The sequence below is a fragment of the Ranitomeya variabilis genome, chromosome 7 (assembly GCF_051348905.1).
Source record: "Ranitomeya variabilis isolate aRanVar5 chromosome 7, aRanVar5.hap1, whole genome shotgun sequence".
NCBI lineage: Eukaryota > Metazoa > Chordata > Amphibia > Anura > Dendrobatidae > Ranitomeya > Ranitomeya variabilis.
This window is the reverse complement of record NC_135238.1, coordinates 48,365,288-48,383,799: the sequence shown is the minus strand read 5'-3', so window position 1 is coordinate 48,383,799 and position 18,512 is coordinate 48,365,288. Positions and strand designations below refer to the sequence as shown.

Genomic DNA, 18,512 nt, shown 5'->3' with positions numbered 1-18,512 from the left:
CATCATATTTGGGGGCAGGTTATGGACAATTTGAAGTTGTCCCAAGAGAAGACTCAGCTTTTTGCCAACCGTCACCGTCGTGTTGGTTCTCGGCTTTGTGTTGGAGATTTGGTGTGGTTGTCTTCTCGTTTTGTCCCTATGAGGGTCTCTTCTCCTAAGTTTAAGCCTCGGTTCATCGGCCCTTATAAAATATTGGAGATTCTTAACCCTGTTTCTTTCCGTTTGGACCTCCCTGCATCCTTTTCCATTCATAACGTTTTTCATCGGTCGTTATTGCGCAGGTATCAGGTACCTGTTGTGCCTTCCGTTGAGCCTCCTGCTCCGGTGTTGGTTGAGGGTGAGTTAGAGTACGTTGTGGAGAAAATTTTGGACTCTCGTGTTTCCAGACGGAGACTCCAGTATCTGGTCAACTGGAAGGGTTACGGCCAGGAGGATAATTCTTGGGTCAATGCATCTGATGTTCATGCTTCCGATCTTGTTCGTGCCTTTCATAGGGCTCATCCTGATCGCCCTGGTGGTTCTGGTGAGGGTTCGGTGCCCCCTCCTTGAGGGGGGGGTACTGTTGTGAATTTGGATTCTGGGCTCCCCCGGTGGCTACTTGTGGAATTGGACTTGCCATCCTCTTTCCTGTTCACCTGTTTCCATTAGATGTGGGTGTCGCTATTTAAGCTCACTTCTCTGTAGTTCCTTGCCGGTCAACAATGTTATCTGATGCCTCTCAGTGCTTGTTCCTGCTTCTAGACAACTACTAGATAAGTTGGACTTTTGTCCATGTTTTGTTTTTGCCTATTTGTTCCAGTTCACAGCTGCAGTTTTGTTACTGTGTCTGGAAAGCTCTTGTGATCAGGGATTACTACTCTGGCGTTATGAGTTAATGCCAGAGTTTAAGGTAATCTCTGGATGGTGTTTTGTTAGGGTTTTCTGCTGACCATGAAAGTATTCTATCTGTCTTCTGCTATCTAGTAAGCGGACCTCAAATTTGCTTAAACTATTTTCCTGCTGCGTTTGTTGTTTCATCTGAAATCACCGTCATTATATGTGGGGGCTACTATCTCCTTTTGAATATTCCTCTAGAGGTGAGCCAGGTCTTATATTTCCCTCTGCTAGCTATTTAGGTCTTAGGCCAGAGCTGGGCATCTAGCGATAAATAGGTAATGCTACCTGGCTATTTCTAGTTGTACGGTAGGTTTAGTTCATGGTCAGTATAGTTCCATCTTCCAAGAGCTTGTCCCTCTATAGGCTTGCCATGTTCTCTGGCCGCAGAGATCATGACACGGAGCGTCGCGAGGAGCATCGGTAAACGCCTCGCATGGATCCAGGGGCCGATGGAGGGTGAGTATATAACTTTTTTATTTTAATTATTTTTTTAACAGGGATATGGTGCCCACATTGCTCTATACGAGAGGTCCCCAACCGCCGGTCCGCGGACCGGGACCGGGCCGTTGGGGTTTTTCAGCCGGTCCGCGGCGCCCCTGTTCAGCGGTCACGTGGGACCGCTCATTAGAGAAATGAATAGGCTGCTCCACCTCCCATAGGGGCGGAGCCGCCTATTCATTTCTCTAATGAAGCGGTGCCGGTGACCGCTGATAGAGAAAGAGGCTGCGGCACCGAAGACAGGCTGGGGGAAGGAGCGGGACGCCGGGAGCAGGTAAGTATGTCATATTCACCTCTCCTCGTTCCCACACGCCGGGCGCTGTCTCCATCTTCCCGGCGTCTCTCTCTCCTCACTGACTGTGCAGGTCAGAGGGCGCGATGACGCATATAGTGTGCGCGCCGCCCTCTGCCTGATCAGTCAGTGCAGAGAGACGCCGGAAAGATGGCGCCGAGGAGCTGCAAACAAGACAGGTGAGTATGTGTTTTATTATTTTTATTGCAGCAGCAGCAGCACAGCTATGGGGCAATAATGGACGGTGCAGAGCACTGTATGGCACAGCTATGGGGCAATAATGGTGCAGAGCACTATATGGTACAGCTATGGGGCAATAATGGTGCAGAGCACTGTATGGCACAGCTATGGGGCAATAATGGTGCAGAGCACTGTATGGCACAGCTATGGGGCAATAATGGTGCAGAGCACTGTATGGCACAGCTATGGGGCAATAATGAACGGTGCAGAGCACTATATGGCACAGCTATGGGGCAATAATAAACAGTGCAGAGCACTGTATGGCACAGCTATGGGGCAATAATGGTGCAGAGCACTATACGGCACAGCTATGGGGCAATAATGGTGCAGAGCACTGTATGGCACAGCTATGGGGCAATAATGGTGCAGAGCACTATATGGCACAGCTATGGGGCAATAATGGTGCAGAGCACTGTATGGCACAGCTATGGGGCAATAATGGTGCAGAGCACTGTATGGCACAGCTATGGGGCAATAATGGTGCAGAGCACTATATGGTACAGCTATGGGGCAATAATGGTGCAGAGCACTATATGGCACAGCTATGGGGCAATAATGAACGGTGCAGAGCACTATATGGCACAGCTATGGGGCAATAATGGTGCAGAGCACTGTATGGCACAGCTATGGGGCAATAATGGTGCAGAGCACTATATGGCACAGCTATGGGGCAATAATGGTGCAGAGCACCAGGGAAACAAGCATGGTGCTCCCACTCATTCTGAACCTATGGTAAGTTGAATCACATTCTCATTATAAATGTCATAATTATGTGATAAGTATGCACTAAGCTCCATCCCTCCATAACCCCACCCCCATATGACCAAAGCCCCGCCCCTGCCCCACCCCCACCGGGCCATGGAAAACTGGTCTTGCTTAAAGCCGGTCCCTGGTGCAAAAAAGGTTGGGGACCTCTGCTCTATACTAGTTGGGCTGTGTTATATACTACATCTCTGTGCTATATACTATGTGGGCTGTGCTATATACAACATGGGTGTGGTATATATTACGTGGCTGTGCAATATACATCGCTGTGCTCTATACTACGTGGCCTGTGTTATATACTACGTCTCTGTGCTATATACTACGTGGCTGTGCTATATACTACATGGCTGTGCAATATGCTACGTGGCTGTGCTATATACTACGTGGCTGTGCAATATACTACGTGGCTGTGCAATATACTACGTGGCTGTGCTATATACTACGTGGGCTGTATTATATACTACGTGGGCTGTGCTATATACTACGTGGACTGTGCTATATACTACGTGGGCTGTGTTATATACTACGTGGGCTGTATTATACGCTACTTGGCTGTGCTATATACTACGTGGCTGTGCAATATATTACGAGGCTGGGCAATGTACTACGAGGCTGTGCTATATACTACGTGGCTGTGTTATATACTATGTGGGCAGTGCTATATACTACATGGGCTGGACAATATACTACGCAGCTGGGTTATATACTACGTGGGCTGTATGCTACTTGGCTGTGCTATATTTCTCTGCTGTATCTGTGCATCATGAATCGTGGTAATTGTTAAAGAGGGGGGCCCACTGAGATTCTTTTGCCCAGGGCCCTCAAAAACCTGCCTCAACCAAAAGTCTAACCCGTTAATAAACACTCCTGTTTCTCACTGAACCCACTGTCCTCGCTCCCCGCTGCTCACCTACACCGGCATCGGAGGGCTGACACAAAGAGCCGGCTCCCTGCTGTGAACGATGGGAGCCGGCAGCCAGTGAGCGCCAGTAAAATCCTAGAACGGCTCTTGTCGTCGGCGGCTTCTCTCGCTGCCTATTGCCTTTGCTAAGTCAGAACACGCCCCCACCCCCAGTATGACACGCCCCCGGAAATGACGTCACACCTGGAAGGAGCCCATATAGTCTAGCATTTACCATTCGGTGATCGCCACGGTGAGATTTATGACTGGCGCCTTTTGGGGGTGACGGGGGAGATCAGGGGTCGGCGGTTTTGTTTCTCGTCCCCTCCCCATATGATGTGATAACGCTGAGCGGGCGGGCGTGAGGCCGGAGCTCTCCCCGGGGCTGCAGCACCATCCTGCCCGGCTGTACAGGGGACGTGCTGGGGCCGGTGCCCGGGCCTCCTGGCCGGATCTCCCCCCACACCGCGCTGCTCCCACTAGATGGCGCCTGTGTTCCTCATAGTGTGAAGGAGGAAATGCTGCAGTAATAAGCGCCATAAGCGGGGTCTGGAGGCCTCTCCTCACAGCTGTGGGCGGAGATTAGCAGCGATTTGTTCTGTTTCTAGTGATGTTTCCAGTTGTCACAGTCTGTTCTGTGCCCCATACACTGCGGCCATCTGCTAGTAATGTATTCTCCATGTGGGGGGCTAGAGACTGATTATAGGGGTATTCCCAGCTCCGAGATCCTGCCCCAATATGGAATAATATTAGCTAATACCTCCAGACATATAGTACAGTTCTTCTGATTAGCTATGTTGCAGAGCGTAACTCATGTACAGGGCATTGCAGTACTGTAGGTATCCATGGTTACGACCACTGGTGAGTTGTTAGTGGTCATGACCATGGATACCTAAGCTACTGTAATGCCCTGCAACATAGCTAATCAGAAGAACTATACTACATTTCTAATTGGAGGTATTTGCTAATATTATTATTACACTTACTATATATTGGGATAGGGCCTTTTAAAGAGAACCTGTCCTTAGATTCCTGCTGCCTGAACGCCAAGCAGCATAAGTATGGCTGTATGACTGCCGCCAGGTATATTTTACTCTAAGGCTACTTTCACACTAGCGTCGGGCCCGGCCCGTCGCTGTGCGTCGGGCCTAGGTCACCGACGCTAGCGTTGTCTCCGCCGCACAACGGGGGCAGCGGATGCATTTTTCCAGCGCATCCGCTGCCCCATTGTGAGGTGCGGGGAGGTGGGGGCGGAGTTCCGGCCGCGCATGCGCGGTCGGAAAAAGCGGACCGGGTCATTCCATGTCAAGTGAACCAATGATTTTTACCACTATATTTTTAATTCTTTTGAGATTTTGTTATTTGGTAATAGTGTGTCAGAGAATGCAAAATGTGAAGAAGAAAAAAATTCTAGATTTTTTTTTTTATTTTTTATTGATTTTCAAAGTTCGGAAAAAGTGCGAATTTCGGTGTTGCCTGCCTTTACATTTCTCCCCATAACTCAGGCTAGAAAAGAGATAGAGAAACGAAATAAACACCATTCTACTCAGAACAGTACAGGCTTTCACCAGATATGTCACAAGAGTATCTTTGATAATATTTTACCTATGTGAACGCAAGCGCAAAACTTTAAAACGCATTTCCGAAAAAAACGTTTAATTTAAACATTTCAAAAACTGCATATGTGCCTGTTATACTCCTATTCACATCTGTACCAAAATACAAGCTGGGATCATGATGGGATCATATTTTAAAAAATAAAACTATTACAGTGTCAGTTCAAAAATCTTGATTTCAGATCTGCTCAGCCTGTGGTCTAACAGTGTGGGGTCTATATTGCCCAAATAATCCATGATTGTTAGATATTACTGTATTATTTTATTATGTTACCACCTAGAAGCAGGAGAGGACAGAGGAGAAGCTTTGTTAGGGCTGAGGATGACCAGGGGTAGACAGTGACAGCAGAGCAGATGACAGGCCGGCAGCTCGGGCCGTATTCACACCAAATCTTCTCACCCAGGCGACTCCTCAAATGGAGGGAGAAAAATACTCTTACCATCCAGTTCATGTATTGTACAAACCAGGACTACAAAGAGGAGGAGAGTTTGTTATAACATCAGTTACAGGAAGCAGAACCCATCACAGGGACTCAGCAATACCGGACTGTCATCCCATGTAGTGGAAATAAAGACCGTGACGTCCATGAAGTGGTAGAAGGCGGCACAAGATCGGCAATGGATGACATAACTGGCTATGTGACCTGTGAATATGATCGGCGCTGGCGGCTACTAACTCTCCAAAGATTGTGAAAATGAAGACGTAGAAAGGACTTTTCTGCACCTTCTGGTCCAGCGCCGTCCTTTGTGTATCCAAGAAAATCAGACATTGTAAAAGTGAACAAAAATACGACTCAGGTGGAGCCGAGCACCATGACAGGCCGCACATACTCTGACACAGAAGGAAACGGCCATTGCTAGTGAGCGCTTATGGACAAGATGACACTTCATCCTCTAGAAGGGACACATTGATGATAGAAGCCCAGTGTAAAAACCTACTATTAATTGTTTGATTAGTTCATATTTTATAGTACGAGGATTTAACTACTGGACTATTCTTCTTAAACACTTCAGAAATGACATGTTTAGTGATATAGTAGAAAAAAAATTGTTCCATGTATAAATAGGTGGTAGAAATATTGGTTCTTTTAATCTTGTTTGTAACATATAATTAGGATCAGACTGTATTTAGTAAACCACAACTGAGGATATGACCACCTTTTATCTTTTGGCTTGTTCAAAGAATTCAGGTTAAAAATGCTGAGCAAGTTGTTATGATGATTAAGATGCATTTATTCTGGCACTTTGGTATTTGTTTTTTGTGTTTCTTTATTGTTACATATAAATGTTGAATGCAATAAGTTGTAATTTGAAAAGAAAAAAGGAAGAAACTCACACAAACATAAAATCAGATGATTCAAGGCTTAAAAAAAAATACAAATGTGATAGATCCCAAGTTGAATCCCTGTACAAATATAAACAAGGACACAAGTAACACACATGCATGTTTTCACAATTTTAAAAAATACGTTTTTTTCAGAATTGCGCATCAAAGTTTTTAATTTGATTTCTCCAAAACAAAATATAAAGAAACATAGTCTTGTGACACATCAAATGAAAGCCGGTACCGTTCTGAGAAAAATGATGCCTCTCCCAACTCTTTATCTTAATTCTAGCCCGAGATATGATAAAAAATGTAAAGCCATACCAGGCCAAAATCCATGCTTTTTCAAAACTTTAAAAATCTGTAAAAAATTAACTGATGAAGAAAAAAATTCTAAACTTTTAATTTGTATTTAACTAAAGTTGTACTTCATAAAAACAAAAAATAAAAAAAATCTAAAGACGTAAGGTAAAAAAAATATTCATATTTGGATCACTTGATATGGAATGACCCGACCGTCGGGAGCAAAAAACGTTACATATAACGTTTTTTGCTCCCGACGGTCCGCCACAACACGGCACAACCGTCGCACGACGGTTGCGACATGTGACAATGCGTCGCTAATGTTAGTCAATGCAGAAAAAACGCATCCTGCAAGCACTTTTGCAGGATGCGTTTTTTCGGCAAAACGACGCATTTGCGACGTATTGCAGTTAACGCTAGTGTGAAAGTAGCCTTAAATGCTGCTTTTCTCAGTAAATCTAGTTTGACTCCACCCGGCTTCAGATGATTGACAGGTCTCTCCCTATGTACACACATGAGACCTGTCAATCACCTGGATCAGGCTGGGGGCCGCATCAAAGTCGGTCTCTGAAATGGCTTCTCAAGTAGTGTTGAGCATTCCGATACCGCAAGTATCGGGTATCGGCCGATACTTGCGGGTATCGGAATTCCGATACCGAGATCCGATACTTTTGTGGTATCGGTATCGAAACAACATTAATGTGTAAAATAAAGAATTAAAATAAAAAATATTGCTATACTCACCTCTCCGACGCAGCCTGGACCTCACCGAGGGAACCGGGAGCCTTCTTTGCTTAAAATGCGCGCGTTTCCTGCCTTCCGTGACGTCACGGCTTGTGATTGGTTGCGTGCCGCCCATGTGGCCGCGACGCGACCAATCACAGCAAGCCGTGACGTAATTTTCAGGTCCTGAATGCCTAATTCTAGGCATTCAGGATTTGAAAATTACGTTACGGCTTGTGATTGGTCGCGTCGCGGTCACATGGGCGACGCGACCAATCACAAGCCGTGACGTCACGGGAGGCAGGAAACGCGCGCATTTTAAAATTACGTCACGGCTTGTGATTGGTTGCGTGCCGCCCATGTGACCGCGACGCGACCAATCACAGCAAGCCGTGACGTAATTTTCAGGTCCTGAATGCCTAGAATTATGAATTAGGCATTCAGGACCTGAAAATTACGTCACGGCTTGCTGTGATTGGTCGCGTCGCGGCCACATGGGCGGCACGCAACCAATCGCAAGCCGTGACGTCACGGAAGGCAGGAAACGCGCGCATTTTAAGCAAAGAACGCTCCCGGTTCCCTCGGTGAGGTCCAGGCTGCGTCGGAGAGGTGAGTATAGCAATATGTTTTTATTTTAATTCTTTCTTTTACACATTAATATGGATCCCAGGGCCTGAAGGAGAGTTTCCTCTCCTTCAGACCCTGGGAACCATCAGGGATACCGTCCGATACTTGAGTCCCATTGACTTGTATTGGTATCGGGTATCGGTATCGGATTAGATCCGATACTTTGCCGGTATCGGCCGATACTTTCCGATACCGATACTTTCAAGTATCGGACGGTATCGCTCAACACTATTCTCAAGCAAAGGAGACGATTCGTCAAAGTTTTGTCACAAGTCGGTTGGTTAAAAAAAAAAAAAATAGTGACTTTTGGCGTCCTCACTCCATTGTCACCCAGCTCTGAAAAAAGTGGGATTGGGTGGGGACGTGGCTGCCCCCACTCATCAAATTCATGACTTGTAGCGGTCGCTTCTCCACAAGTCTTAGGCTAGTTTCACATTTGCGTTAGAATCCGCAGCGTTTACTCCGCAACCGCAAATGAAGGAAAAACCACATGGGAACGCGTACAAACGCAGCGTTTTGTAGACGCATAAGGTAACGCATGCGGTTAAAAAAAACATGGTGTTTTCCCGCTTTTCCATGCGTTTGCGTTTTCTGTGCGCATGCTGGAAAATTTAACAGGAGAAAAATCTAGATAACCAGACATCGCCAATGGGACTACAGTGGGCGTATTGTGGGATATCTATATATAGACCCCAGGACTGCTGAAATCTTCACAGGTTGCAAAAGTATCCTGTGTCATGATGGATCTTCGCATGGAGAGCTTTTATTTCAACCTGGATTTAAGCATCAAGCTGTTTCTTGCCTGTGCGTTTGCTTGAGAGCAACAAAGAAATTGAGAAAGAGAAGGTCACGGCGTCGGCGATTTTGGAGACACCCCATTATTGAACATCAGGAGAGCCGTGGAGCCTATCACACGCTATATAACGAGCTTAATGCCAACCCGGACAAATTCCCGGAATATACCAGGATGTCTCAAGACTCTTTTTGGGATTTGCTTGGTCGTGTCCAAGGAGCCATCCGGAGACAGGACACCCAGCTCCATAGAGCGATTCCAGCAGAGGAACGTCTCCTGGTTACATTAAGGTACGTAACAATTATAAACAAATGCCAGTCATAATTATTGGTCTGCGATGTATTTGTACTTTCCTTTATGTCTTTAGCTAAACACCACCATAAATGGAAATGATTTTAACTTTATTTTTTTATTTTATTTCAGATTCCTGGCAACCGGAGACAGCTTATCATCCCTCCACTTCCAGTACCGGCTTGGAATTTCCACCCTGTCCGGAATAGTTTCGGACACCTGCTGGCTTTGTGGAACGTTCTCCGGGATGAATTTATACCCCTACCCACCGAGGACATGTGGCTGGAAATTGCAGAGAAATTCTGGAATGTGTGTGATTTCCCCAACTGTTTAGGAGCGGTGGATGGAAAGCACATTTGCATTATCAAACCCGCCAGAACTGAATCGGAGTATTTCAACTACAAAAAATATTTTTCTGTTGTGCTCATGGCAATAGCAGATGCGGACTGTCGCTTCATCGCCGTGGACATTGGAGCTTTTGGCCGTGGCAATGACTCAGACTTTCAAGAACTCTGATATGGGCCGACGTGTGTATGGCAAAAATTTTAATTTTCCCCCGCCACGACCTCTCCCCAACACTCAAGGTCCACCGATGCCATTTGTTATGGTTGGGGATGAGGCCTTTCAGATGTGTGTAAACCTACTGAAGCCATATTCCAGTTGGGACTTGAACCACACTAAAAGGATTTATACCTTCAGATTGACCAGGGCCCTAGAACAGTGGAGTGTACCTTTGGGATTCTAGTCTCAAAATGGCGCATTCTTGCAACAGCCATTAATCTAAAAATGGATACAGTCAATGAGGTGGTCAAAGCCTGTGTGGTTCTCCACAATTACATAATGGCTAAAGAGCGACCCAACATTGAACTGGATGAACCAGTTGCAAACCCATTTCCAGATTACCAACATCATCCGCTGCTGTTAACTGTTGAAGTTGGCCACATGCGGGACCAATTTGCTGCCTTTTTTTATTCTGATATTGGACGTGTGGCATGACAAGACAATATTGTGTAAAATGTCCTGTTGGGTTTGGGTCTGTACCAGTTATGTTTTCAATGTTACTAATTTTTTTTGTTAATAAACTACGTGTTTTGATATCTTGACCGAGTCTCCTATGTATTTCTTCTAAAAACCACTTAGGTTGCTAGCGATAAGGTAGTTGACGTCATTACGTCATGATTCTGTTCTGCAGTATCTATTGGACGCAGACTGAAGAGACGATGGAGGTATAATACAAAGCAGATCTATACTCGCCAGGTCAGGTGTCAGAAATAATGAATTCATGATGCACAAATAACAGCCTCATGAATTCACTATTTCTGACACATGTCCAGGTGAGTATAGATATGCCTTGTATGACCTCCATCGTCCCTTCAGTTTGTGTGAAATAGATTACGTACACAGAAGAGAAAATGGAGGTTATACAACACGGTTCTCTACTCACCAGGTCAGGTGTCATAACTAATGAGTTTTTTGACACATGACCTGTTGAGTATAGTTCTGCTTTGTATTACTGTTATTTTTCTCTTCAGTCTGCGACAGAGTAAGCAGACGGAAGAGATTATGGAGAAAATGCAAGTAATATTTTTTTGGGCCACCTCATAACTCTATACCAAACACATAAAGCTGCAGTGTTGTATTTACTAACTACTGGAGCTATGAGGGCAAAAAAATATAGTGTGCGGTGCAGTGTTTTATTTGGCGCACGGTGTGTGTTGCCGGCGGCGAAATACACAATTAAACAAACATTATTGGGGGCAAAAAACTATTTTTTTTTTTTCACAAAAACAAAATTTAACTGTGCCTGCTGGGGTTAGAGTGACGGAACTGTGGCGTGTGTAGCTGTGAGGCCTGGCTAAGTGTGGACGACGCAGGGGTGGCAGGAGAAGGGGCAATTAAACTAGTGGGGTCTGGGAGTTCGGGGTGGGGCTTGACACATGAGAGGCCTGAGACGCACTGGAAGGGTGAGACAAACCTGACATTACAGACACATTGGGAGGTGAGGGGGAGGAATACAGATGGTATGCAGTTTTTAATTTTTAAAAATTTTTTTTTTCCCCTTTTTGGGATCTACGTGGTTTGGGGAGCCTCGGTGGGCTCATTTGTTGCGACCTGTCAGGGTCCGTCTGCTGCATTGTGCTCGTAGAGCGGGCAGCCATGCCAGTCACTTGTGCTCGTAGAGTGGAAGGCCATGCCAGGGTCCATTGTGCTCGTAGAGCGGGCAGCCATGCCAGTCACTTGTGCTCGTAGAGTGGAAGGCCATGCCAGGGTCCATTGTGCTCGTAGAGCGGGCAGCCATGCAAGAGTCCATAGTGCTCGTAGAGCAGAAGGCCATGCCAGGGTCCTGCTGCTGCATGGTGGTGGGGAAGGCCATGCCTGGGTCCTGCTGCTGCTGCATCATGTTGGTGGAAGGGAAGGCCATGCCAGGGTCCTGCTGCTGCATGGTGGTGGCAGTGGAGGAGGTCCAAGCAGGAGCAGCAGTTGTCATGGTGGTGGCGGTGGGCTTGTCCAACAGCACTCAGCATGGTGCTGGCGCTGTAGTGGTGTCCGGCAGTGCTTGGAATGGTGGTGGCCGTGCAGTGGTATGCAGCAGAGCTCGGCATTGAGGTCAAGCGTGACCGTGTTGGTACAGGTGGATATGCCATTTAAATCAAATAAAAATATAGTACCAGGTAAGAAAAATCAAAGTATAAATCATGTAATCCCTTATTAAAAGCTATCTTTAATGAAAAATATTAAACACCCTCCCGATGCAAAAAAAAAAAAGAAACAATTTTTTGGCGCCCCCCACTCCACGGCGGCTATCTCAAGCTAACCCTGATAATTCCCTGATTTACTACAGGTGGGAAAACAAGCAAATAAAAGAGATGAAGGGATAGTACTTATTATTTAGCAAAATAGGTTATGTGCCAATTGACACCCTTGTATAAATATAATGCGTACCAGGTGGCTTTTATAGGACCCATATAGCATAAATAGATCTCACGGATCCTTTCCAGCTAATTAAAGCCTGCCCGCCAAAAAACCAAGAGGCCATATGACTAGCCTTTCAACGCAGTTTATACATAATCAACTCGCCACATTAAGTGCAAACAAGCAAATGACTATACAATTTGTGGCTATGTAAAAAAAACAGATAAAGAAATAAACACAGTTGGGGTTTAGCCCAAACTTAGCTTCCAGCCTCGACGCATTTCCCCGTCCATACGATTCATCAGGAGGCAAAAGATGCAGAGCCAGTCAATGGATGTGAGGTGTCTTGATAAGAGGACAGACCTGTATAGACCCATACTGGGTCCCTTTAAATATCCCACCAGGAAGTAAAAGGATCCAATCCCTGTCCCCCTTCAGAGCACACCCATTCTCCCATACTGCATCGGGTGTAATATTGATGTAAGTCTCTTATAATTGATCATTTATTCCAAACATCCATTGCCACAGTTTATTCCCAACCACCGCGGCTAATTAGGATCTTTATATGATGTCATTTTCTTAAACTTAAAGAGACTAGATGGAACAAATACCTGTGACCGCGCTGTGCGTTCCAATCCTGGAACGCAAAAACACCTCCTGCCCTCCGTAGATGCGCGTCATGTTACTTTACGTTGCAAGGAGGTGTGTCCCACGCTATAGCGTCTGATCCTGACACTGCTTCTTTGCCGAGTGCCTTAGTGCGCCTGCGCCGTTGGTAAGATAGCGCTTCGCTGCAGACGTCTCAAACCATTATAGGTGTTAGTAAACAAGGTCTGCAGCGCGCACGCGCCGCACCGCTTTGTTCTCATGGCATAATGGCCACTTATCAGCAAGCGCTACCGCGAGTAGCATGCATTTGAATGCGCATGCGCCGCTTACGAATATCCTTCTCAGTGCACTGGCGCCTTGTGTAGTGTCACCGGGCTTTTTTTTTTATAAATGAAGCACAGTGTCTGATTTCATTGTCATGTGGGACAAATCAGAGCGCTCAGGCAGAGAAATTTTTTTATTTTATTTATAACCGCCCAGCCTCTAGTATATCTTGTTGGGATCTATATAAAAAATAACAAAAATATACAATCCAAAATAACAATCCATAAATATATATATAATATGGTGCTGCATTCCGATAACTAGATACTATAAAGTTTTTTTTCTTAGATGCATGGATCCTTTTAAAAATGGCACTATAAGATGATGATGACTCGTCCCCTGTCAAGTATATATGCTGACCAAAAATAACTTTATCAAGACCCCATGTCACAGCGCACAGGTGTATCTGAACCAAAATAATTCTATTAGGAAATAAGATACTTGTATAGTGTACTATAATTGGTACTTGAAATAGTATCAAGATTAGAGCGTGAGTTCTGAAGACAGGACCCCCATCAGGACCACAGGGCTACCCACGACACATCAATAGCACCTCCGGCCAGGTGGGAAATGCATATGCAAGGGATTCATTTAGCCCCCCTGGGGTCGCAGATTGCATCCTAAAAATCCACTCTGCCTCACGCTTCAAAATATCCTTATCAAGGTCCCCCCCCCGCTTTGTTTTGGTCTTACCAGCTCAATCATACAGAAGGAGATCTCCTCAAGTCGGCCCCCATGTATTTCATTCACATGACGGGCAATGGCAGTATCCCTCTTGTTCCTAATGTCCCCCAAGTGCTCACCAACCCTGATTCTTACTTCCCTACCTGTTTTTCCAATATAATCCAGGGGGCATGAACAAGTAGCCTTGTAGACCACCCCTGTGGATCTACAGTTGCCAAAATCCCTGATATAGAAACGTTTTTTATTGGCCGCACTGAAGAACCACTTACACTGTCATATACCGGCATCTGGAACAGTTTCCACATCTAAAGAAACAAATTGGTTTCCTATCCAGCCATGTGCCTGTTTATAGAGGTTTCTGTTAGAGACTGTGCAACCAGTCTGTCACCGATGGATTTACCCCTCCTATATGTGATGCTTGGTGTTGGTGAGATGAAGTCCTTTAGACATGGATCTGCCCCCAATATGCCTCAGTGTTTTTTTATGTTCTGATACACCCTCTCTGATTGTCATAAGTTCCTATCATCCTGACTGGGCCCAACGTATCCCCTGGAGCGATTTCTCCCCCCCCCCCCCAAGAAGAACTGACCTCTCCTTCATAAGAGCATCATTATATGATTTTCTCAATATATCCATTGGATATCCCCTCTCTCTAAACCTGCAGTGTAGATCTCTTGCCTGTTGTTTAAACATTTCAGTATCTGAGCAGTTCCTTCTAATACGGAGGAACTGCCCTTTGGGTATTCCACGTTTAAGAGGTATTGGATGGTGGATTTTCCACTGCAGAAGACTTTGTCGCAGTGGGTTTTCGATAGGTATACTTGTTGATCCTACCCTCTCGGCTCTTTGTGATTGTGAGGTCCAGGAACGCAATACTCTGCTCCTGGCATTCAGACGTAAATTTTAGACCTATCCTGTTGACAATGATCTCCTCAATTGAACCGAGTAAATTCTGCCTCTGGGCCGGACCACAGAATCAAAATATCATCAATATAGCTGGCCCAGAGGCAGATAAGTGGTTGCCACCATTTTTCCTCCTCATGAAATATAATGGTTTCCTCCCACCAGCCCAGGAACAGATTGGCATAGGTGGGGGCACAGGGGCTCCCCATAGCCATGCCCCTGAGCTGACGGAAGTACTTACCATTAAAAATGAAGTAATTCCTGGTGCGAGTAAAGAGGAGGAGTTGTTCAACAAAGTTACTATGCTCCAGACATTCCACAGCTCTAGTTTTTAGAAAATGATCTGCTGCCCGAACGCCAAGATCATGTGGTATGCTGCTGTATAGCGCCTCCACATCTATGGATGCCAACCTGATGTGTGGCTCCACCGCAACATCTTCAAGCAGGCCCAGCAGATGAGAGGTATCTCTGACATAAGATGGTAGAGACAATACAAAGGGTCTCAGAATTTTGTCAATGTACACACCAACATTCTGTGAGAGGGAGTCAATTCCAGCCACAATGGGACGTCCCTTAAGGGGAGTTAAGCCTTTGTGAATTTTGGGGAGGGCATAAAAAGATGGTATAACTGGGGTAAGAAAAGAAAACTCAATTTTGTGATATTGGACCCTTTTCAAGTGCTGGATTCAGGATATACATTGTCATCAATAAATCAATAAATCCCTTTGTTGGGTCCCCCGATAATATTTCATACGTTTCTGTATCATTAACCCCTTAACGACCGCCGATACGCCTTTTAACGGCGGCCGCTAAGGGTACTTAAACCACAGCGCCGATAATTAACGGCGCTGTGGAATAAGTGAATAGCGCCCCCCAGAGTCGGATTTTCTCTGGGGTCTCGGTTGCCGAGGGTAGCCGAGACCCCAGAGAACATGATTCGGGGGGCTTGTACCGACCCCCGAGTTGCGATCGCCGGTAATTAACCGTTTACCGGCGGTCGCAACAAAAAAACAAACCGCGATTTGCCTTTTAATTTCTCTGTCCTCCGATGTGATCGCACATCGGAGGACAGAGAAATAGGGTCCCCGATGGCCCCCAATAGCCCCCCAATACTCACCTACCTCCCTCGGTGCTCCTCGTGGCGCCCGATGGGCGCCGCCATCTTTTTTCCGGGAAAAAATGGCAGGCGCACGCGCAGTACGCCCGGCACCCGGAAGATCTTTGGGGTCTCGGCTGCCGGGGGTAGCCGAGACCCCAAAGAACATGATCGGGGTCGGTTTGCACCGACCCCTGTTTTGCGATCGCCGGTAATTAACAGTTTACCGGTGACCGCAAAAAAAAAAAAAAGCGATCTGTAATTCTCTGTCCTCTGTGAGGACAGAGAAATAGGGGGATTCGGGGACCCTAACATACTCACCCGGTGTCCCTGGGTCCTCTTCTGTCTTCTCCTGCCGGCCGGCTTTTTCCTCATGGCGGGCGCAGTGCGCCCGCCATCTGCTGCCATCTGCCGGCCGGCAGGAGAGACGAGTTGGGGCTAAAATTAGGGTTAGGGTTGGGGCTAAAATTAGGGTTAGGGTTGGGGCTAAAATTAGGGTTAGGGTTGGGGCTAAAATTAGGGTTAGGGTTGGGGCTAGGGTTAGGGTTGGGGCTAAAGTTAGGGTTAGGCTACTTTCACACTAGCGTTTTTTGGCTTCCGTCGCAATGCGTCGTTGGAGAAAAAACGCATCCTGCAAAAGTGCTTGCAGGATGCGTTTTTTTCTCCATTGGCTTGCATTAGCGACGGATTGCCACACGTCACATCCGTCGTGCGACGGATGCGTCGTGCTTTGGCGGACCGTCGGCACAAAAAAAGCTACATGTAACTTTTTTGTGCGACGTGTCCGCTCCCGCCTCCCCGCACCTCACAATGGGGCAGCGGATGCGTTGAAAAAACAGCATCCGCTGCACCCGTTGTGCGGCGCTTACAACGCTAGCGTCGGTACGTCGGCCTGACACTGCGATGGGCCGAGTACGATGCTAGTGTGAAAGTAGCCTTAGGCTTCTTTCACACTTGCGTCGGTACGGGGCGGTCGCAATGCGTCGGCCCGACGTACCGACGCACGTTGTGAAAATTGTGCACAACGTGGGCAGCGGATGCAGTTTTTCAACGCATCCGCTGCCCAGTCTATGTCCTGGGGAGGAGGGGGCAGAGTTACGGCCACGCATGCGCGGAAATGGCGGACGCGACGTACAAAAAAAAGGTTACATTGAACTTTTTTTGTGACGACGGGGGCTAAAGTTATGGTTAGGGTTGGGGCTAAAGTTAGGGTTAGGGTTGGGGCTAAAGTTAGGGTTAGAGTTGGGATTAGGGTTAGGGTTTGGATTAGGGTTGGGATTAGGGTTACGTTTGGGGTTACGTTTGGGTTAGGGTTAGGGTTGGGATTAGGGTTAGGGGTGTGTTGGATTTAGGGTTTTGATTAGGGTTATGGTTAGGGTTGAGATTAGGGCTGTTTTGGGGTTAGGGTTGTGATTATCGTTAGGGTTGTGATTAGGATTATGGATCGGGTTGAGATTAGGGTTAGGGGTGTGTTGGAGTTATGGTTGGAGTTATAATTTGGGGGTTTCCACTGTTTAGGTACATCAGGGGGTCTCCAAACACGACAGCCAATTTTGCGCTAAAAAAGTCAAATGGTGCTCCCTCCCTTCTGAGCTCTGCCTTGCGCCCAAACAGTGGTTTACCCCCACATATGGGGCATCAGCGTACTCGGGATAAATTGGACAACAACTTTTGGGGTCCAATTTCTCCTGTTACCCTTGTGAAAATAAAAACTTGGGGGCTAAAAATCTTTTTTGTGGGAAAAAAATATTTTTTTTATTTTCACTACTCTGCATTATAAACTTCTGTGAAGCACTTGAGCATTCAAAGTTCTCACCACATATCTAGATAAGTTCCTTAGTGGGTCTAGTTTCCAAAATTTGGTCACTTGTGGGGGTTTCTACTGTTTAGGTACATCAGGGGCTCTGCATACGCAACATAATACCCACAGACAATTCTATCAAAGTCTGAATTCCAAAATGGCGCTCCTTCTCTTCCGAGCTCTGCCGTGTGCCAAAACAGTGGTTTACCCCCACATATGGGGTACCAGCATACTCAGGACAAATTGGACAACAACTTTTGGGGTCCAATTTCTCTTGTTATCCTTGTGAAAATAAAAACTTGGGGGCTTAAAAATCTTTTTTGTGGAAAAAAAAAAATTTCTATTTTCACTACTCTGCATTATAAACTTCTGTGAAGCACTTGGGCATTCAAAGTTCTCACCACATATCTAGATAAGTTCCTTGGGGGGTCTAGTTTTCAAAATGGGGTCACTTTTGGGAGGTTTCTACTGTTTAGGCACATCAGGGGCTCTCCAAACGCGACATGGCGTCCAATCTCAATTCCAGTCAATTTTGCATTGAAAAGTCAAATGGCGCTCCTTTGCTTCCGAGCTCAGCCATGTGCCCAAACAGTGGTTTACCCCCACATATGGGGTGTCGGCGTACTCAAGACAAATTGTACAACAACTTCTGGGGTCCATTTTCTCCTGTTACCCTTGGTAAAATAAAAATTTGGAGGCAAAAAGATCATTTTTGTAGAAAAAATGCGATTTTTTTTTTTTTATTTTCACGGCTCTACGTTATAAACTTCTGTGAAGCACTTGGGGGTTCAAAGTGCTCACCACACATCTAGATAAGTTCCTTAAGGGGTCTAGTTTCCAAAATGGTATCACTTGTGGGGGGTTTCCACTGTTTAGGCATATCAGGGGCTCTCCAAACGCGACATGGCATCCGATCTCAATTCCAGCCAATTC

General features: G+C 46.2%; 2 protein-coding genes across 3 annotated transcripts in view; one reads left to right on the top strand and one right to left on the bottom strand.

Moving 5' to 3' along the window:
• Nucleotides 1–3,705, bottom strand: part of LOC143785885 (uncharacterized) — a 61,720-nt gene extending 58,015 nt beyond the window's left edge. The window contains exon 1 of the mRNA XM_077275026.1: nucleotides 3,582–3,705. The gene's annotated coding sequence lies outside the window, so the exon portion shown is untranslated. The remainder of the gene's footprint in view (nucleotides 1–3,581) is intronic.
• Nucleotides 3,706–3,769: 64 nt separating this feature from the next.
• The window catches only part of LOC143785882 (uncharacterized), a 43,977-nt gene continuing 29,234 nt past the window's right edge, over nucleotides 3,770–18,512 (top strand). Inside the window, exon 1 of one of the 2 annotated variants that reach the window (XM_077275020.1) lies at nucleotides 3,770–3,825. The gene's annotated coding sequence lies outside the window, so the exon portion shown is untranslated. Of the gene's footprint in view, nucleotides 4,004–18,512 lie in introns of both variants that reach the window. The other variant, XM_077275019.1, reaches the window with a different exon arrangement.